The sequence below is a fragment of the Diabrotica virgifera genome, chromosome 9, assembly GCF_917563875.1.
Source record: "Diabrotica virgifera virgifera chromosome 9, PGI_DIABVI_V3a".
NCBI lineage: Eukaryota > Metazoa > Arthropoda > Insecta > Coleoptera > Chrysomelidae > Diabrotica > Diabrotica virgifera.
In genome coordinates this window covers 164730615-164754488 of record NC_065451.1, presented here as the reverse complement: position 1 = coordinate 164754488, position 23874 = coordinate 164730615, and the positions used below count along the sequence as shown (strand labels likewise).

General features: G+C 32.8%; 1 protein-coding gene across 2 annotated transcripts in view; it reads left to right on the top strand.

Annotated features, from left to right (window-relative positions):
* The window catches only part of LOC126892555 (irregular chiasm C-roughest protein-like), an 821138-nt gene that overhangs the window by 292551 nt on the left and 504713 nt on the right, over window positions 1-23874 (top strand). Inside the window, exon 4 of one of the 2 annotated variants that reach the window (XM_050662119.1) lies at window positions 8184-8209. The exons of the other annotated variant lie outside the window; for it this stretch is intronic. The gene's annotated coding sequence lies outside the window, so the exon portion shown is untranslated. The remainder of the gene's footprint in view (window positions 1-8183; window positions 8210-23874) is intronic. 2 annotated transcript variants of the gene reach the window in all.

The following is a 23874-nucleotide window of genomic DNA, read 5'->3' as shown; positions in this document are numbered from 1 at the left end:
GGTATGCGCCTGTTGCCCTCTAGTCGCACAAACGCCAAAATAAACAAATTGTACCTTTGAGATTATGTTAAAAGGGCCAATTGCGAGCTGGGCTAATTAATATATACGTTTGCGGTGGCAGGCCCTCCCATCCAGAACGAATACGTGTATACACACTCCTGAAAAGGTTCTAAGTAGTTTTTGCAATTTGACGTGACCCACCGAAGTGGAGACGTAATTAGATTTTAAAGGATTTTTAGGGCGAGTTGAGAACAACAAGATTTATGTCACGGGAAAAGCAAAAAGAGGTATGCGAAAAAAGGGAGCAGCTGACGAAATTTTAGTTATTTGTTTTTGAATGCTTCTCAGCAGTAAAGCTATTTCAACTGTATTTTTAACGAATCGCTTAAATTGTTAATATTTAACATAATAAAAAGTAGACACAAAAATATATTATATCAGTATATTAAAGAAACACTTATAATAAATAATATATAGAGAAAACTGTTGTAATGTGATACTCCTTCAACTTTAAGTATGTTTCAAATATTTTTTTGTGCTTTATTAATTGCTTAATTACTTCAACGTTTTGCTTTGTCTTCCTATTTCCAAACTGGTCATTTTATAAGTCCTCTTTCGGATTCTGGTAGAAATAAATGAAAGATTTGTTCAACAAAAATGTGGGAAGATGAATAACAAATTAGGATGGTGATCTTAATACCATTTAGAGGCTACTCATTGAAGTGGGAAAAAGAACACAAGCTTTAACAAATATACAATTTAATGAGTAACTTTGTTACTATAACTAAATTAAGATCTGGCCAAAGTTTTAGCGTAAAGTTTTTATATTTAAACCTCCGATTTAATGTCCAATTTACACTAGTAAACGACACACCACATGAGATCATTGTTACAGTTTAAATGTCACTAATTATTACATGAACCAAGGATGTTTTCTTTAGTATTTAGGATGATTAATAATACGCGTTGGCGAAACGTAGTTTTTACACTATAAACTAGACACACAATAAGTATACAAAATAAGCGAGGGTTGAAAACTCTAAAAAAAGAAATGCGTCGACATGAGAGTGATCGAATACTAACAAGATACTTTTTCACTGCAAATGCGCGAGAGTTTTCCATCCAAAACTCTAAACTAACCAATGCGACGACCAGACTGGTCGGTTACTAAATTGACACTGACTACTTAAAATTGTAATTGTAATGACTAGCCAAGCCCAAGGGATTAACGGGGTACAATTTAGAAATTTCTCTAAGTGGGTAAAACCACATCTTCTGAAGATTTGCTAACATGGATTTCTTAGGTACAAGTTTTCAAGGGTTAAAAACATTTTTTGAATGTTTTATAACAGGGATTTCTTGGGTATTAACTCGGGAAAGTTCATATGTAGGTTTTATAAAAGTATATATTGTTTGCTAGCAGTGGCGTAGCAACATCTGGATAAATTTCTGTAAGAAATTCATTTTCCGTATTTCTGAACCAGTTACTTTCGTCTAGTCCGTTGTGAGTCTTCCTGGGTTTATTTTTCTGCTGCATTTAAATCTAAGGCTTGTTTTGCGGTAGTATTTCTATCCATGTGCGGTTTTAAGGTATATCTTATAAAGTGTGGGACACAGATAGCACCCGTGTTTCAACCTTTTAGTTATATTTAGTTCTGGTCCGATATTATGATCAATGGTTTTTCTTAGCATATTCTTGACCTAAATATATTCATAGGTTTCATTCAATGGCAGAAACTCTTTTTTTTTACTTGTAACTTAATACCATTTTGATATGTTTTTCGAAATTTCAGAAAAAAAAACAAAAAATTACTGGGCAAAAATGGATTAAGTATATGTTTTTAAGAGTAAAGGTAAATACATTGTCTGTTATACACTGGGGTGCAAAATTAACCGGACACCTTAAAAATGGGTCATTTTTGATGTCTTATATCTCCTAAACATGTTGTCCGATTTAAGTGATTTTTTTAATATTTTATAGCATTTTTTTTAACAATATCGCTGTATTAGGATTGTTGCTAAACGGTTAAATTTTCATTGTATACTCGGTGTACCAATCAAACTGTGTTTTTTTCTCAAAGTTCGTATCATCCTGTGAAACATTTTAGCATTTATAAAATACTGAAATTAAAATTCAACTATAGTGTCATGTTTTCTCAACATTTTTTTTTGATTCATTCGCTTACATTATACCATAAAAAAGTTAGGTACTTTAACAACTACCCAGGTTTTTCATCAATACAGGGTGTTTTTAAATAAGTACGGCAAATTTTAAGGTGTAATTCGGCATGAAAAAATAATGACAGTTTGCTTTATAAACGGTATGTCTGCAAATGCTTCGTTTCCGAAATAGTGGGTGTTAAAATTTTGAGATATGCAAATGAAATTTAGTGGGTTTTAAGAGGTCTTTATTGCACATTTTTTGACATACAACTCAGAATTTAATATTCACTATTGGCGTGCATACGGGTAATATGACGGCTAATTACCCGTATGCGCGCCAATGGTGAATATTAAATTCTTACTTGTATGTGAAAAAAATGTACAATAACTACGTCTTAAAACATACTAAATTTAATTTGCATATCTTAACTAGTTTTAAAGAAATAAACAGATCGTCAGTTTGTAAGAATAATTTTAACACCCTCTATCTCAGAAACGAAGCATTTGCGGACATAGGTTTATAAAGCAAACTGACATTATTTTTTCATGTAGAATTACAACTTGAAGTTTGCCATACTTCTTTAAAAACACCCTGTATTGATGAAAAACATGGCTAATTGTTAAAGTACCTAACTTTTTCACGGTCCAACATAAGCGAATGAATCAAAAAACAGAATTTTGAGAAAATATAAGGCTATAGTTGGGTTTTAATTTGAGTATTTTTTAAATGCTATAATATTCCACAGGGTGATCCGAAGTTTGAGAAAAAAACACAGTTTCATTGGTACACATGGTATACAATGAAAATTTACCTGTTTAGCAACAATATTATTACAGCGATATTGTTAATGAATACGGCTATAAAATATTGAAAAATCACTTAAATCGGACAACAGGTTTAGAGAATTCGAGAAATAAAAAATGACCCATTTTTAATGTGTCTGGTTAATTTTGCACCCCAGTGTATTTTCGCTAGACGTCAAATATATTCATCATTTTTCTCATAAAGTCAACTTGGGAAGGTTTAAAAATAGTTTAGCCAAACACTTTAATATTTCAGTTTACCGCTACATCCTAAAATTTCGGCATGGAAAATTGTACAAAGACTTCGCTACATACAACCACATTACCAATTCTACACCACATGCCTTTATAGTTTCTTTCATGTATGCATCATGTATATTTAATATTCCTTGGAACGCCAACAGAATATGCATAACACAGATTTTTTTGGAATCTGCGCGAAAATAATCAGCCTTAGTTGCCAAAAATACCTGTTCGGAATTGAGCTCACCACTCAAGCTGTTAAAATATTCATAACGGCCTCGGCCAGACTTGAGAAGTTGTTTTTGAAAACCTCGGTATGAACTTCTACCATCTAACCAGAACCGAATTAAGAATTTCTTAAAAAGAATTCCGACTGAGCGTGTGGACGCGCGTAAATTTCTCTGTAAATTAGCGAAATTTCTCTTAAAATTTGTTATTTATAATCATTTTTATTCTACGGCACTACAGCCCAAATTGAGCCTTAGCCTCCTTTATTTTTTGCCTCCATCCTTGTTTGTGGCAGCTCTTCTCCATACACGGACTCCTAAAAGAGATTTTGCGTCGCTGTTTACTGTGTCTTCCCAGCGCTCTCTTGGCTTTCCAACCTGTTTCTTTCCCTGCGTTCTAGCGTTCAGTGCTCTTTTTGGTAGCCTATCCTCTCCCATTCTTATCACATGTCCGGCCCATTGCAGTCTTTGTATTCTAATGAAGTCTGACAGGGATGTTTCCTTATAAAGTTGATAAAGCTCGTTGTTGTATTGACTTCTGAAGATTCCGCTTTCCCTCACAGGTCCTAGTATTCTCCTCAGTACTTTTTTTTCGAATGTGTCGAGTTTGTTTTTGGATGTTTCTTTCAGGAGACATGCTTCACTACCATAGCATGCTATTGGTCGAATTAAGGTTTTATAGATTCTCCTCTTTGTATTTCGGTTAATACTTTTAGACCGAAATATATATGGGAGATGGCAGAATAAGCTCTGTTTGTCTGCGTTAGTCTCTTATAGCCAGGGAGGTAGTGTCAAATTTGACCGGAGCATTTTAGCATGGCTGGTTTCTTATTATTTAGGTAGGTGTTCCAAAGCTTATTAACAAATGATGTGTCAGCTGGCCCAAAACCGGGGATTTTTGTCAAGAAAAGGTGAAACATGAAAGTTGATGGACCACCGCTACAGCTTAAATGTCAAATATTTATATGCGTTACTCAGAACATTTAATGGACTTGCTTACTTGGCACCTACCTTTCACTCAGGAGATCGGGGTTCAAATCCTGGCGCGGAAAATTCTTTTTGTTTTTTAAATTGACATTTTATTTTGAAAAATATTTATTTTTATAATACCACGTTTTTATTATTTATACGAGACAATATAAAAAAATCTATGTCATTTATAGAATTATGCATAGAACTTATGAAATAGCATATATACATTTGATCATAAATATTATGATTGACCTTAATAAGCAAAATTGTTGTACATGAACCCCTGAAGCTTCCTGAGTTAGTACGACCAATCTAAGTGAAAAAGGGGGTTGGCCTCCTCACCCCCCTCCCGACATTCTTTTATCTTTTTAGACAAACTGTTTTTTGCATAATTTTATGTGATGTAAAACCAAAAGATACATACAACCCTAATTTTTCACTTTTCTATCACCAACACCCATTTTTTAATAGCAATCTAATTATTTCCCTGTTCTCTATAACATTTTTATAAAAATTAATTTTTGTCTGTATGTCCCTTATAGAATCGTAAACTATGCATTTAATCATATGATGACCTCAAGCAAAGTTTTTGTACTTACATGAACCCAGGAAGAAGTTAATACTTAATAATATATACTTAATATACTTAATAATTAATAGAGTTAAAAGAGTTAATACTTTTTTATTATTAACTAGCTGACCCGCCAAACTTCGTACCGCCTTAAAACTAAATAATGTTTGAATGTTTAATACCTAAAATTACCAGAAAGCCAAAAAATACTAAAAAATATTGCGTACCCATACTTTTTTCTACCAAATGCATAGTTTACGATTCTATAAGGGACATAGGTACAGACAAACATTCATTTTTATATATTATAGAGAATATGGAAATATTTAGACTGCTATTAAAACATGGGGGTTGGTGATAGAAAAGTGAAAATTTAGGGTTGTATCTTTCGGTTCTACAACATATAAAATTAAGAAAAAACAGTTTGTCCAAAAAAATAACAAATAATATCTCCCTTTTCACTTAGATTGTTGGTCTTACCAACTCACGGACCTTCAGGGGTTCATGTACAACAAATTTGCTTATTAAGATCAATCATAATATTATGACCAAAAATTCATAGTTTGCGATTCTATAAAAGACATACAGATTTTTTTATATTGTCTCGTATAAATAATAAAAACGTGGTATTATAAAAATAAATATTTTTCAAAATAAAATGTCAATTTAAAAAACAAAAAGAATTTTCTGCGCCCGGATTTGAACCCCGATCTCCTGAGTGAAACGTAGGAGCCAAGTAAGCAAGCCCATTGAATGTTCTGAGTAACGTATATAAATATTTGACATTTACGCTGTAGCATTGGTCCATCAACTTTCATGTTTCACCTTTTCTTGACTAAAATCCCCGGTTTTGGGCCAGCTGACACATCATTTGTTAATAATCTTTGGAACACCTACCTAAATAAAAAGAAACCAGCCATGCTAAAATGCTCCGGTCAAATTTGACACTACCTCCCTGGCTATTACGTATTTCTCCATCTTCTGATCCGTCGGCATATATTCCTACTCCCAGGTATGTAAACTTTCTAACCGTTTCAATGTTATCTTCATGTATAATGTTTTGTGGGACTATATTTCTTCTCGTCTGTATCATTATTTTTGTTTTTTCTGTGTTAATTTCCAGACCTAGCCTTTTTGTTTGCGTTTTTAAGTCTGCGTATGTTTCCTGTGCTCCTGTTGATGTTCTACTCATAATATTAATATCATCGGCATAAGCGGCCAGTTGAACGTTCGGTTGGTCAGTAAATTTCCTCGTCCAGTTTGCATTTGCCTAACCGCATATTCCAGTGCCAGGTTAAACAATGTTGGGGCCAGTCCATCTCCTTGTTTCAGACCCTGCGAAATTTTGAAAAAGTCTGTCCGGCGGTTTTTTATTCATGCACATTCCTGAGTTTCATCCATTGTGGCTTTAATGAGTCTTATTAACTCACCACTCTAGTTGTTAAAATATGCATAACGGCCTCGGCCAGACTGGAGAAGTTGTTTTTGAAAACCTCGGTATGAACTTTTACCGGCTAACCAGAACCGAATTGAGAATTTCTTAAAAATAATTCTGACAGCATGTAATTGCGCTTTGCGTGATAGAAACATGTAACAGAAAAGATAAAAACTGAGCACGGAATTCAATGTAACGTGAAATAGCGAAATTTCTCTCAAAATGTGTTATTTATGATCCCTAAGCTAATACCGCACTCTAATTTATGGCCTCTGTACCCTATTTTTATTTATTGTCCTGTGGACCGTCGCGTTTTTTCCCGTGAATTGTCGGTAAAATGACGCGGTTCAAACGAATTTAACATACAACTACTAAGGCGCCCACTCTTCCGCTGGAGATCAGTGCTGTGGTAATTTTACTCTGTAGTGGTCTAACTACGTTGTTTTAAAATTTTTATCATTGTATGAAGTAACCTACACAACAAAATTTCTACTGCCCACACTGGTAGTGTATCGTCCTTACTCTGGATCCGACTGATTTTATCAAAAAATAAATATTTATTAATTGCACAGTAACAACGGGTGCTAACCGTGTTGTCTTTCCTTTGCACTATTCTATACTTTCTATCTTTGTCGACGTGAATATTCTACAGTATTCTAGATTGCACTCATTCGTTCCATTATTTCTCCACTCTTCCTCCATTTCTGTAATCTCTTCTGTTTGATTTTCTGCCAGTAACTCCTTGAAGTGTTCCATCCAGACTTCCATATATGGTTGATCTTGTGTTACTATTTGCCCTTGTTTATTTTTAACTCCACTTACTGTTGGTTTGAAACCTCTATTCTGTTCTCTGATGGTTGTGTAGAATTTCTTGGTGTTCTGAGTCTTACTTTCCGCCTCAGTTTCCTCCAACTGACTTTCCATGAATTTTCTCTTATGTTTTCTTATTATTTTGTTGCTTTCCTTTCTTTTTTGTTCGTATATGTCTCTATGTTCAATTTTATGAGTCCGTATCCACTGATTTCGTGCTTTTACTTTTTCTTCAACTGCTTCTTTACATTCTGTATTGAATCAGTCCTTATTTCTTGTAATTTGTTTCGTCCCTAACTAGTCTCCGCCGTGTGGTTAATTGCTTTTTTAATATCACACCATATTTCTTCCGACATCATCTCTTTCCTTATTCAGTGCGGCAATTCTTTTACCTATTTCATCTTCATACTTTTGTATCTCTTTTGCTTCCTTCAATTTTTTGATATTCCACCTCTTATTCCTCTCTTTCTTCCTTTTCATTGCTTTTATCTTTTGTCTCAGCTTTGCTGCCACCAGGAAATGGTCTGAATCTCCGCATGCACCTCTGTAGCTTCGCACATCCATTATACTTGATGTTTATATTACTGAATTGAATTACCTTTCAAATGAGCTAGCACACGACCCCTGCTCTCATTTAAAAAAATCATCGATTACGTCATCACGCCCAGTCGGATGACGTCACTAGTCTGATATATATGGCAAAAGATCATAATTTCAAAATAAAAATCGACCTGTTTCGGGATTTATTTCCAAAATCGCTTATTCACAAAATAATGAATTTATTCCATTTGGCTTTGCCACTCTGTATACGATTCTTTATTATACTTCGATAACCTATTTTTTAATGAATATGAGAATGGTTGTGTCTTTATACATGTACTATTGTTTTATATATTTTTTATTTTACTCGCGTACCATGTGTTTATCATCACGAATTTAATATTCTCACTTGTTTCAGGTTTCTGGACATCTCTAATGCTAAAGGTATGTCACAAACACCAAATTAAATTTTTATGGCGCAGTCTTATCGGATTTTTAGATTGTCGCAAAACGAAGTCTGAAATCCTGTGTCCCTCATTGTATATTGTGCCTGAATTATTTAATAGTGTTCATAAATATGGATAAGATGTCCGATTTTGTTTAGGGCTAAATATAGAACTGAAACATACATAATGTAATGGACGTTGAGAATTGCTTTATAGTTAAAGATTTTTGCTGTTGCCATTTGCATTTACATTTAAAAGAAATTTATGAAATGTAGTGACAGTGCACAAAAACTTTACTCCTCGTTGTTTGTTTTTTATTTGAAGCTTTAATTAATTTAATCCGACTCATAGGAATTGGGCATCATAAATTCTTCTTATTCATATTTTTGTGGCTTTCGGATAGTTTGGAATACAACAAACCGGCATATTTATGTTTCGTGGACCTTAAGAAAGCATTTGACAGGGTCACATTAAAGGACGTTTTCCATTTGTTATACTCGAGAGAGGTACCTCTAGGAATAATTAAAACGATAGAAAACATCTACCAGAACAACACCAATAAAAGTAAAGGTGGAAGATGAACTAACTGACCCAACTGAAGCCGGCAATGGGACAAGACAGGGATTCCTTAAGTCCTCTTAAAGTGAAGATAATTTACAACGTATGCTGCACCAATTCAACATAATCGCCAGAAAATTTAACATGTTAATTTCCTTAAAAAAGGCAAAATGCATGGTTATAACAGCAGATCCAATAAGATGTAAATTGGAGCTGGAAGGTCAGATAATAGAACAAGTGATGGAGTTTAAATACCTAGGCATCACACTATCTAGCTACGGGAGGCTCGAAACAGAAGTGGAAGATCAAGTGAATAGAGCAAACAGATTGCCTGAATGACACAATATGAAGAAATAAAAATATCGGAAAATAAATGAAAGGCAGAATTTACAAAACAGGCATCAGAAAAATAATTACATACGCGGCAGAAACACGACCCGACACAGAGAGGACAAAAAGATTGCTCGAAACAGCGGAGATGAAAACCCTTCGAAAAGTCGATGGTAAGACTCTATGGGACAGAGCTAGAAGTACAGATATACGAAGGAAATGCAAGGTGGATAACATTAATAGCTGGGTAAGAAACAAAAGAATAGAATAGAATGACCACATAAGCCGAATGACAACAAATAGGGTAGTCAGGACAGCGAGAGACTGTTCCCCAATAGGAAGACGATCAGTGTGAAGACCACAAAAACGATGGAATGACCACTTACTGGAGGCACATTGAAAAAACAGGCAGAGTCATGTCTATATAAGAAGAAGAAGAAGAAGAGGATATTTTTTTGGCACCTGTAGACTAGTCACTTATGCCTGTACTCTACTAGTTCGGTGAACTTTTTTGGTCCTTACCAATAGAAGCCTAACAAAACCTGGGTGAATCTGAAAACCCAGACTTGAGTCGTTTTTAGTTTTCACACCATCGCTCACCTCATAGAATTAGCGATCATGACCGATCATTAAGAGTTCTCCACTTTAGAAGGCTTCCTTTGGATGTTTCGTCTTAGGTCTTCTTCTTCGCGTGAATCCCTATACTTTTCAGCTTCAGATTGCTGATTTTAATGTTTGTTGGTTATCCAGTGTCCTCTAGTTTTTCGGTCTGCACTCATTGCTCTAATTTCTTGATGTAATAGTTTATAATTTATGCAGCAACCATTGTGTTAAAAACTTTAGTTTGACTACTGTATTTGTTACCTGCCTTCTAGTCTAAGCGCCAGAGGGGTCACCGTGTTCTTTTCAATTCTGATGGACAAACTCAACGGTTTCTTATGGATTTTTGGCTGCTGATTACGAATTTCGAGGGTGGATTTCGATCCCAGTGGTCAAAAAATTGTTATAAACAATTTAATTGTTTATAAATTGTTTATAACGCTCTGGCTCATAAACTAATAGAGATAAAAAAGAATGTTTCAAATAAAATTTGTTAATTAATAAAAAACGAAGAAAAAAACGTTTACTAAACTTAAATCCAACAATTACAACTCAAGATATTGTAAAATTAGTGCACAATGCAAATTGCAAATTGCAAAATAAGTATATTTCGAAGCTTAATCGATCGTAACTCGACTTTTACGCATGCAAATGCGCCTTAGAAGGTTTCATTTTAAAGCTTCATTAATAGGCTTCCAAACAGATTTTGTTAAATTACTTGATCTTTATTTGTTTTAAAGTTATACCCGTTTGAAGTTACAATTTTCTTAAAAAAATTGTACATTAATTTGTTTATAAGGGTTTCAAGTAAATTTGAGCTGTAAACATTTATACTTTAATTACCAATAATGATAGAAGAACTCAAAAGAAATAATTTTAGCTTAAGAAAATGTTGGTAAGTTTATTTTTGGTCAAGATATCGATATTCTAATGGCGCGCTATGAGGCGCGACATCACACAGTCAACTATTTTTCGACGCTTTATCGATCGTAACTCGGCTTCTACGCATGCAAATGAGCCAATATGTGATAATCCATATAAAAATGGATCGAGATATTTAGCAGCATTATCATTGCATATAAAACGAGCATTTATGTTGTGGCGGCATACACACAATTGACGTGCCTTGATGATGCCTCAAAAGAACTAGATCCACTTTATATGGATACTATCCACTATTCACTGGATATCTATATGATATAGATTATATCTATATCAAATAGACAATTAGACTCTGAAGCCCCAGAAAGTTTTAGTTTTACTGCGTACAAGAACAGACTTAGTACCACCCTGTAACTGTAAAAATTGCTCTAAGAACTTATGCAGATGTAAAAAAGCTCAGATTCCCTGTATATCTCGATTCAGATGCATGAAACAAAAAGTTTGTAAAAATAGTATTAATAAATAATATCAACTAACTTTTACATTTAGTACAAAAAACAGAAGACAAAGTAAATAGAATGAAAGGTGATACGAGGATACAGTATGACGAATTAATTAATAGAATTATAGGATAAAATTTTATTAGGATCTTCAAATATGAAAAATGAAGATAACGTATATATAGGGTGAGGCAGATAACTGGCCTATTAGAGATATCTCGAGAACTAAAGGCAACAGAATCATGAAAATTTGAATAAAGGGGTTTTGAGGGATGATCTATTAAAGGAAAATATTTTCATAAGTTGCTTATAACTTCGTTTTTTTTAATGAGACACCCTGTATATTTTTACATTTTTGGATTGTCCTCAATATCTTCTTTCTTAAAATATGAGATTTTGTAATATTATACAGGGTATTTTAAAATATATTTACATTTTTTTATTAATTTCGTAGCAATATTCACACCCTGTAGAATTGTAATAGTTTGACATTAAAAACTCTGCTTACGTTCAAGTGATTTTTAATATAGTCTATTATTGTTATGAATCATAAGTATAGCTAATTTTGAAATTTTACTATACAGGGTTGGTCGAAACCCGGAATGAATATTTTCTGAGTTTTCTTAAATAGAACACCCTGTATTTTAGTATTGTAATGAAATGATATTTCAAAATACTTTTTTATTTTATAAGTATTCCCTATACCTAACTGCTTTAATTTGTGAGTTATTGGTGATTCAAACTAAACATTAATTGCAACAAAAAATACGTAAAATTTTATTAGGTTGGTATTCAATCACAAAGGATTTTTCAGAAATAAATACATATTAATCCAGACTGATCCTTAAAATTACCAATAATGGTCTAGCTATCAAAATACCTACGTAGTTAAGATTATTGGTGCGACTAACAATTAAGCACAAATTAGAGCAGTTAGGTATAGGGAATGCTTAAGAAATAAAAAAGTACCATAAAATATCATTTCATTACAATACTAAAATACAGGGTGTTTCATTTAAGAAAACTTAGAAAATACTAATTCCGAGTTTCCACCAACCCTGTATACTCAAGTTAAAAATTTAGCTATACTAATGATTCTTAACAATACTAGACTATATTAAAAATCATTTGGACGTAAGTAGAGTTTTAGTTGTCAAACTACTACAATTCTACAGGGTGTGAATATTGCTACGAAATTAATAAAAAGACGTAATTATCTTTTAAAATACACTGTACAACATTACAAATCCTTATATTTTAAGAGAAGACATCGAAGAGAATCCAAAAATGTAAAAATATACAGGGTGTCCCATTTAAAAAAACGAAATTATAAGCAACTTCCGGTATAAAATATTTTCATTTAATAGATCATCCTTCAAAACACCTGTATTCCAATTTTCATGATTCTGTTGCCTTTAGTTCTCGAGATATTTCTAATAGGCCAGTTATCTGCCTCACCCTGTATACATACAAATTATAATTCGAGAAGTTAGCGCGTGAACTTTACGCAATGAGCCGATTTGGCGCCTCAGAGCGCACTATTAAAATATCAATATCTTGACCAAAAATAAATTTACAAACATTTTCGTAAGCTCAAAATGTTCCTTTTGGGTTCTTCTATCATTATTGTTAATTAAAGTATAAATGTTTATGGCTTAAAGCTTGAATCCCTTATAAACAATTTAATGTACAATTAAAAAAAAAAAGTATTACTTCAAATGGGTATAACTTTAAAACAAATGAAGATAAAGTAATTTAACAAACTCTCTTTGGAAGCCTATTACTGAAGCTTTCAAATAAGACCTTCTAAGGCTCATTTGCGTGCGTAGAAGTCGAGTTAGATGGATAAAGCTTCGAAAAATACTTATTTTGCAATTTGCATTGTGCACTAATTTTACAATATCTTGAGTTATAATTGTTGGATTTAAGTTTGGTAAACGTGTTTTTCTTCGTTTTTTATTAGCAAACAAATTTTATTTGAAACATTCTTTTTTATCTCTTTTAGTTTATGAGCCAGAGCCTTATAAACAATTTATAAACAATTAAATTGTTTATAACAATTTTTTGACCACTCGGATTGAAATCCACCCTCGAAATTCGTAATCAGCAGCCAAAAATCCATAAGAAACCGTTGAGTTTGTCCATCAGAATTGAAAAGGACACGGTGACCTCTTGCTCTTTTTTGCTCCATTTAATTCTATTTCCATCTTCAATTTTCTATCTTCTCCGTCCAACCCGCTGTCAGCTCCTTAAGATTTTCGTAACTGTTTGGACAAAATTAAGACATGCGCATATGCGAAATTATTTTAATAATTAGGAGTTATTAGGACTGTATTAAAGGTATGGTTCAAATGAATTAAGAAATGTGATTATGTTATACAGTCAATATATAAATCAAGTTTATAAAAAGGCGTTATTGTTATGTTGTTATTGATATGTTATTTCACTCGCGCGTGGGTAGTCGTCACATAGGCAGGTTTCACAAACGGTGATTTATCGGGAGTAAAAACGGGATGTCTTGTATGTCTTTTACGGATACACATGTACGCGTCACTCTGCATTAAACTACTTCAAAAGTAGAGCTTCACGATACGACACAATATCGATACTTTTAGTGTATTGAGTATTGTATTGGTTATGCCAATGAAGTATCGTATCGAGTATCGATATCGGCAATACTTTCTTATAAAAATATCGTATTGATATTGATTTCGATACGATATCGATACAATACTCGATAAAATATCGACATAAAAAGGATTATACATCTGAGCTGTTTATGCCCTTTATTTATACTTTGCATGCTTGACAAATGGACAATATTCTAAAAATATTACGAACATTGCTTATAACTTATATGTATTGTTATGCTCTACTTTATCTCTTTATTTAGATTGATTAGCAAATTATTAATTTAATTAATTATTCAATTGCTTTAATCACTGCCTATGTAAAACAACACTAAATTCAAATCAAATACTCCAATTTTATTCTCAGGGCCAATTTTGTATTTGATACAATACCTATGATTTGTGGCTTCTAGTATTTCTAGTTGCTTACTTCTTCCAGGGTGGAACAGGGAAATTAAAAACATTCAGTATCATATAAATGTAATATATTATTCATTTAACAAATAATCCGTGTACATATGATTTAAAAAATACTAAATTTAACTTTGTTGCAACAATTTCTTACTAAATAAATCAAACTTTAATTCTGATATCTCTTTGTTTTAACAAAATAAACTATTTAAATAAATTATTATTTTCTCATACTACATTTAATAAAATTTACTTTTATTCATTTGAATTGAATTCTTAAATTTGAAATGACTAACTGCGTTGTAGTAATGTTCAATAAACAAATAAGCAAATATGGTTTTGATATAAACAAATTCTCTTCATTCCGACAAATGATTTGGCTCACCTTTTTGTTTCTTCACTTCCTCTTTTTCTGGATTGCGTGGTTCTCGATTCTCCCAACGTACTCTCTGGATGTTGCGAATAGGTCCCTCTCGTCCAAACTGCTTCGAAAACAACACACAGGAACTTGCTCGAATTCTCTTACTCAATTTTCTTCTTGCTCGATATCTTGTGCAAATAGATATCAATCAGCTACTCGTTCTAGACAAAGCAAAGGAATCTCCCTCGGACCAGGAGAATTAACTTTTCAACCGGTCGACAATTTGGTTTCAACTTGATTCTGCTCGCAAAGGCCGATCACATTACTTTACACTGATTTCTCACTTTTGAAATCTCGACTGCTCTCTTCAGATATCCATTATACAGTGACCCTCTTTTCTCTCGCAAATTCAGACTCCAACTCTTATCCCTTTTACCAATCTTTTCCACCCAATCAAAAACACGTCTCTCTCAAAACCTTTCATACCCATTTCTTCTGAACCAAATATTTTTCTATATAACTTTCCAATTTGTCAAATTTTAAGAAATATTATACTTAGTTTTTTCCTACATACTACTTTTACTTCTAAAAACTAAAACAGTGTTTACAATCATCAAACCTTCCCGGAAACATTTTAAAAACATTGTTGTTCTCGCCAAACGATATGTCCACTTTCTAATCCCGAATTGTTTGTTAGTGTACCCATGCACTTCGTCGAATCATTATCACTAATCGTTTTCACTTTCACGAAACACTGTTTAATAGCTAAATTACATTGGGATGAGAATCTATGATCTAATGGTCTTTGATATAAATTTAATTTTCTTTTTAAATCATGAACCATAATTTTTTTTAATTAAAAAAAAATCAATTCTACAACAGTATATTCTTATAAAGATTGAATATGGCAGATTGCTTCTTTGAAAGTCGACAAATACTTACTAATTCTGTATTGTTTAAATACTACTTTTGAAAATATAGGGAAATCCCCGGAGATTCAGAATAAATCGCAATTCAGTATTTGTTAAAAATTATTTTTGAGTCATCATCACTTACTTCCATAATATTGCCACAAATGCCACATGGTACAAACAGTGTAATCATAACAGACATTTACTCACTCTCAAGAATTTCAAGTTCATGCACTCAAGTGTAAAATATTATAACAGCTGACGCTTGGGTTGCAGATCACTTATACTTTTATGTAATAAATAATTATGATTTAAATACCTATTCTACAAAGTATAATCAAGCAACTGTGGCGTTTTATTTTTTTTTTTTTTTTTCGATATCGATATTTTCAATAATATCGAGGCAAGCGTATCGACAATTACAAGAGTATTGTATTGATTTCAGATAACGAGTATCGTATCGACATTAATATTGCTAAGGTATGTATTGTATCGGTATCGTATTGGTTTTCGATACGATATCAATACAATATCGATATTTTTATCGAATATCGTGAAACTCTATTTATCTAGCTCAAAGAAAGGAACTAAATGTTAATCTAAACATTTTTAATGAGTACTTCGAGAAAGAAAGTGAGTTTGTGTTTATATTACACTTTTGATCTCAGTCTAAATACAGACGAAATTGATTATAAGAGAAAGTCGAAAGCCGATGCATCTTAGTAAAACACAATAAAAATTTTGAATGTAGTTATTCCTGGAAAATAAAAACGCTACAATATAAGAGAACAATATTCTTCAAGCAAAAAGGAACCATAAACTTTCTACAAGCTTTCTACACAATAATTCTGCATTTCTGTCCTCATAAAACATGTGATCTAAATAGAGCCTTAAATATATATAAATTCGCAAGATGCGTAAACCGATGTAAATCAACAAACTTTATTCATATTTAAGTGTAAAAAGGTAGAAGAATAAATATTTTAGAGTAATCAAATGAAAAAGTGTTAAAACCTGACCAAGGGGTTACATTATTCCCAACCCCTCTGTTTACAACATTCAAATCGACTCGGTCTTACTTCCACTCTTCGGTAGCGTGTGAGAAATCCATGAAGAGGATAATGGACTGAGCGAGGAAAATTTAATCTAAAAAGTTAATTAAAATTGTTAAACTGGCCCTTGCACGTTAATTTCTAACGCAAAAGTTGTCGTAGGTCCACCGCAATTAAATTTATTTTCAGGAAATGGAATGCTTTTGAATTTTAACTCCGTACATACACACATACATACAAACACGCTCGAATTACAAAATGGCGATGAATTAATAACGAGCGTTTGGGACTCGCCGAGGGTAAAGCGTTAAGGTTGGGAGCAAAAATGTACTGTATTGGAATTAATGTTATGAAACAATCAGCTACAAACAAAAGTGTAATTATAAAGTTTATTAATAGCTAATGCAGTCTAACTAACATACCTTCTAGATTTATGACAATTAACTAATTAGTTTCCTGTCACCTCTTGTAACATATTGACCTAATGTTACCTATTGACCCACTTACCACGTGTGGAAGTCATATATTGCCCTAGGGCCGTAACCATAGGAATTTTATCCATCCTTTGGATTTTGCCACGTTGGCATCTATATAAGACTTTTAGTCTGTTTTTGAAAGGCTTTGACCTTTGTATTTTTTGGTTGGCTCACTATGTTCTTGTAACACTGATGATGCTCTTGTTACAGAGCGAAAACGTTTTGTTTCTATGTTTGTAGCCCTCTAGGGGCTTTTTAAACTAATATACCTTTTACCAAGCCAAAAAATTTTTTTATTAAATTTTACTTGTAATTAATGGTATACAGCCAGCTACAGGAAATTTTTCCTTGTGAATTAACTCTGTGGCTTTCCAATTCTTCACGCCCTTAGTTTTAACGTTTCCTGTTATATTATCTCGTTCCCGGAGTCGAGGTTATTCACGTGGTCTTCATGTCTCGTTGTGCACATGTCAATCAAAAGACCATTCATCGGGAGAGGCAAATTTCCAGTTACGCCATTATTAGACTAGGTAACTGGTGGCGCAACTAGTAGGGCAACTGGTGGCGCAACTAGTGGCTCCACCAAATTAAAGCACACAAAATATTACGGGCAACTGGTGGCCGATATGGGCAACTGGTGGCACAACCAGTTACCGTAGTCTAATAGGTCTCATTTACTTAAATGCCCCGTGACGTAATGAGTCACTGGTGGAGCAACTTGGTGGCGTCACCAGTTGCCTAATATAATACTGGCCTTAGGCCCAAACTCTGCGCTACTCTGTGGATCCACAAAGCAGCTTCCGATGATTTACCGTGGGTTCTTGTTTGAAGTGGACGTCGCACCCCAGACGAGCGACTGTGGCCAGCCACAGTCGCCGACCCTCATTGCTAGTGGCGTCCATAAGTGTCCACTTTTGTAGCTGCCGCAGATGTTAACGAGAATTTATAGGGTGAGCACCTAAAATGAATTTTGATTCGGAACGGTTTTTGATTGAAGTGCAAAACAGACCGGATATATTACGTCGCCTCAAAGCAACAGTGGGATATGTAAAATAATGTAGTTTCGAGAAAAACGCAATTGAAAATTTTACGAAACTTCAATAATTAATAACTTTTTTATATTTGAATGGATTTACATGAAATTTTGTCTGAGTACCTAACTTTACATACGCCACATAAAAATTTATATTTGTACTTCGTAAAAAAGTGAAAAATAATTGGAAAAAAGTTAGTTGTCCTACTGTTGCCCTCAAAGATAATCTGTTTTTTAACGATATCCGTAAATTTCTGTTATATAAACTTATATTACACTAAAGTTTTGTTTAAAATTTTACACATTTCAATACAAAAAACAAAACAATTTTGTTGTTCAAACATGTTATTACATAAATTATAACATGAACATACTTGTTTTCCAAAAATTTAAGAATTTGACAAGATAATTAACAAAATAAAATGAGAAAATCATCAGAATCAGTTTTGGTAATAGCGGATGCTGAAAGTTGTGAAAGTAAAAACTTATTACATTTTCTTAAATCAGCCTGAAATTTAGAAAGGGGAATTTATCATGAATTTAACTTACCTTTTTCCTGTGCTTGATAAATTCCAGATAGCAACTCAGAATCAGTATTATTTTTGTTCACTAAATACACTAAATACTGACTTCTTCTAGATACCCATAATTTTTAAAATTTAAATTGGCTGAATTATTCATTTTTACTCTTAATATGTAATAGAACTATTGTTTAAGATTACTGAAGATAAAATTGTAACCGCAAGCTGGATAATATAAACAAAGACATAATCGCAACTCAGCAATACCTAAATGGTAACAGTAGGATGAGGATATGTGCGTAAGATAACTTAGTGATGCAGATGCATTAATATTGACGACCAAAATGAGTAAACGACAAAATATAATGGTATGATATGTATGTTGTCTTAGTGTTGCATTATGGAATTTAGGCTAAAAGGAAATAAGCTACACAAGGATATGTAATATTATGAAAAAAGTATTTCACTTTTTATTTATCTTAGTGTTAGACTCAACAGAAGGGTTTATTTCGAATAATTTGACATGGATATCACAAGTCATTTTTTTTTACATATCCTACTGTTGCTTTGAGGCGACGTATGTGATACAAGAACCCGAGGGCATATTTATAGGGCATTAAAAGGAAAAGCGTGGGACGTTTTCTTTGAATTATTTGATTCTGATTTTAAAGAAGGTAGCCCTATCGAAAAGAATAAATCCCATAAGCAATGTTTTCTCTATTGATATTTACATTTTATTATACATTGGATGCATTTGAACTGAACAAAACAAATATGTACTCACAAAACGATAAGATATCAGTTAAAAGGGGGTTGCAAGCTAACATGTTTTTCACTTTCACTCAGTTGTCAGGTTGTATCAAACTATTTTACTCCTGTAGGATACCAGATGTACTGGTTGATTTTTATATGCTCCTTTCTGTGATATATCTGTTTTTGTCTGGCTCTTCTTAATTCCATTTATGGAGTTTATTGGTATTTTTTCAAAAGCGTTGAAATTTTATAAAATATTAAAACTATGGACATTACAAACACTGATTTTGACGAACACACTTTTTTTTAAATATTAGCCGGCAAGTTTTTAATCATTTGATTAAACTTACTGTTTTTTCTGGGATCCACAGAGTAGCGCTGCAGAGTGGCCCGTCTGGTTAGGCCCTTAAGCGCGGTAAATTCATGCCTTAGCCGTCGTGATGTCTATATACGCGCGCCACGCCGATTTCCAGAATACCATTGAGCTTCGATGCTAAATGTCTACACCAATTAACACATTTTAACCAAAGGGGTAAGTAAGTGTTTTCTCTGTACAGAGGATAATTTATGAACTGCCAAATTGTTTATTTCATTCTTCATGTTAACAATTCTAAATTTCTCATACAGAAGTAAAAACTTCAACTTGTATTCTGGTATAAAATCGTTTATTTAAAAACTATTTAAAAAGTCATCCAAATGGATTGCAAAACGTTTTCGTTCTAATTCAGAACATCTTCAGTGCCTAGAATGAAGTATTTCCACGTTAGACTAAAGAAAAAGGTTAAAATTGTGACTGTTAGAATGAAAACACTTGTGGGAATACTTACATTCTGCAGAGTAGTTTAAAACTAGCACACCATTCAAAGTGGTAACCCCATAATATATGGTTTAAATATGTTATTTTAACAAAACATGGTGACTACAAGTCGATGTTATTAGATATAATAGAACACATGCTCAAAGGGCAACATGGTTCCCTGCTCGAAAATGCTAGGTACTTGCCAGTACAATGGGCACGGACCAACTGAGAAATTAGGAAATGGACATTCAATATGACAAGAGTGACATGACATGACAAGATAAAGCCAATTTTTGGTTAAAGCTTACAAAGTGTAGTTTGGTTTTGGATTTGTAGTAAAATGTAAAAGTTGTTACTAAATATCTGAAAATGCAATTTAAATTATTTAAATATTATAATCTATTGTAAGGTCTCAATTTTAAATTTATTTCACTACTCGCGATTTAAATTAACTAACCAGCTAATTTCAATACGTTCATCTTTATTTACCAGTTATATTTTTCTAAATTACTTTAAACTTTTACATTTCATATTGAAATTTACCGGCCAATAGATTTTTAACACATGAAAGAAGTTTTAATAACTCCTCGATAAATAATTCCTAAATTTATAATAACCACATTCCAGTTCTATCAATTTCTATTTGAAAATAATTGTTGCCAGACAGTTTCAACTTTTCAACAATCAATTCAAATAGCGGCTTGTTGAACTGATTAAATATTAATTAAATTAGATAAACATTAACTCGTTGTATTATATTATTACGTCAAATCATTCAGACGTGTTTGGTAAAATGTAAAATTCAATATGATTAGCTGCTTTGATGTATTATTCAAACTCTCTGGACGTTACAAATGCGTGTTGTCGACAAAGAACGAAATAGGCTCTATATTCTGTATAATATTCCTCCTACACAGTCAAAAGATATGCATTATTAATACCGTATATTTATTTAAAGGTAATTAACAACATAATGTTGAATTGATATAGAGTGATCGAAAAAATCTTAATTCGCAGAATAGTACATTCTTTCACGGTTTTTGTTGTAAATTTTAAAGAACCGCTGGGATTGACATGAAATTTGGCATACGCATAGCTAACATGTCGGAGAAAAAAAGTGATATGGTGCCGATGTGTGCTTTTGCCCTGGGGGTGAGTTTCACCCCATCTCGGGGGTGAAAAAATATATGTCCAAGATAAGTCCCGAAATGGATAAATTCACTAATTTTGAGTAACTTTTGTTCTATAGAGTTTTTCACCAAATCAATACTTTTCGAGTTATTTGTAAGTAAATATGTTCATTTTTCAACAAAATAACCACGTTTTTAAACGGTTTTCCGCAAATAACTCAAGACGTAAGCATTTTGCCGAAAAAAATATTCTTAGCAAAACTATAGCTTATAAAAAAGTGAAAAAAACGGTGTATATATTAGGTCTCTATACCTAGCAAAAGTAGAGTTAAAGCTAATGAAAGATAGATTCATATTCGAAAAATTCCAAATAGAATAATTCAATGTGAAATATCCAAATAATAAAGCATTCTTGTGAAAAACACATTACAATTTTTTTAAAGTGTTTAAAAAAAGCTTTATTTCTGTTTTTATAAAAAAAATTCTAGCATCAAATGTAAGCAAGCTACGCTCAAAATAAAGTTGGTCCCTTGTGTTTTGGCAAAAAAAAACCCAATTAGCAACTTAATGAAATAAATCGTTACCGCTTCACAAGTTACTTTACTTATGTTGTGTGTATATGATCAGTAAGTTTCATCAATTCAAAGTGCTTATTTTTAAAAAAATTTGGTTTTAAAACAAAATTTTTAAAAATTTTAATTTTGAAAAAATGCCTTTTTTAAAATAGCTTAAAAATTGTTAGAGATATCAAAAATCTTATACAAGAAAAAAAAATCGGCTTTAATTTTCTGAATATTTTGATTTTTTTTGTTTTTCTGTACGACAAAAATTGGTTAAGATCCGGTGTTTCTAAATTTGCATACAGTCGTGATAAGTGACTCGTTCAAGTCCTTTTAACTACAGCTCTTTCAAAAATAAGGACTTTGAACCGATGAAACTTACAGATACTATGATCAATACATACGAGAGTAAAAAACTTGTGAAGTGGTAATAATTAAGTTCATTCGAAATGCTAATTAGGGGGTGATTTTCCCGAATTCTTACCAAAAAAGGGACCAACTTTATTTTGAGCGTATCTTATTTACTTTTGATGCTAAATTTTTTTTTAAAGCAAAGATAAGCATTTTTTAAACACTTTAAAAAGTTAAAATGAGTTTTCCGCAAAAAAAGTGCTTCGTTTTTTAGTTATGGCATGTTAAAACATTCGATTTGGAATTTGACGAAGAACCTATTTTTCAATAGGTATAACTCTGCTTCTACTAGGTAAATTGACCTAATATATACAGGGTCTAGGACATTTCGGCGTCGCCGTTTCGGCGTGGCCATTTCGGCGTGGCCGTTTGGGCGTAGAGCCGTTTCGGCGTAGGCCGTTTCGGCGTCGGCCATTTCGGCGTCAGAGATTTTATTTTAGTTGACTAAATACCTACATTGGAGTCTATTAGTAAGACATTATTTTGAAAAAAATCTTTTAATATAGTTATTTAAGTAGATACATTGGAGTCCATTGATCACAAAATTTTAATATTAATGGTAGATTTGTATATGTCAATTTTATACTTATGTGTGTGTGCTTGTTATTTAGCTCATAGTTAATGTAATATCTGTAATTGGCTTCTAGCTGTAGATATTATATATAAATAAATGAATAAACAAGATTTTGGAAAAATGAATATTTTATTTTAGTTATTATTTACATGTTATAATTAGATATGTGCTAGTCCAATTAAAAATTCTGAAACATTTATACTTACATACAAGACATTTATATTTAACCTACAAAACTTATTCACGAAATATTAATTAAAATAAAGTACCTACTTACATATTATAATTATGTGCTAGTCCTCTTAAAAATTCTAAAACATCCCCGTTTGCATCAAAATTTCCCACAAGCCGTGAAATGCGATCATCTGCGTCTCTGTATTTTCTTAATTTCAATGGTGGGAGATTACCTGCCACAAGTTGCTCGAAATAGACATCTCGACCTTTCTGCACCTGACGCAGGCCATCTATAAATTTCCATATGGTTGGATGATCTGCTCCCAATTCCATCTTGAGTCTTCTATGGGCGGCCTCAGCGTGATTATTTGTCCGGTCTTCTCCATCCAGAGTTCTCTGGTAGAGGTTCCACATCCTTTGGGGAAATAAACTTGGTCTTCTGCCATTTCCTCTTCTGTTCATACGTCCAATATAGTAGTCTTCAAACCAGTCTACAAGTGGTTGGTGTTCAGCAGGTAGAGCTTCCGCTAGAACGGCAAAGGCATCATCTAAATGTTCGATAGGAACAAATGCTAATGCTGTCAACATTCTGCAATTTAAAGCGAATTGTGGATCAGCATTATACTCTCTCGTATATCCCATAGCAGCCACTTGTTTCTTCATATTTTGTGCCAAATGGAAAAAACATCCATTGATGTCGACGCCTGGAAAACAATCTTCCATTGCCTTAAATGCCGCCTGTTCGAAATCGCAATGGATTGCTCTGGGTTGCAAATTTGGTACAATTTGTCTGATCAATTCAAACATACGGGTATATGTGGATCTTGTTTTATTCGGCAGCATGGCATAAAATATTGGATGGACTCCATTATATTTTGTGGCCATAACTGTGTATACTTGTAAAAATAGAGATGGTGCTATAGCAAATGTACCGTCACCATACCACACATCTGAGGTCTGTAGATGTTGCAGCCACGATTCTCTCCCGAAAATCAAA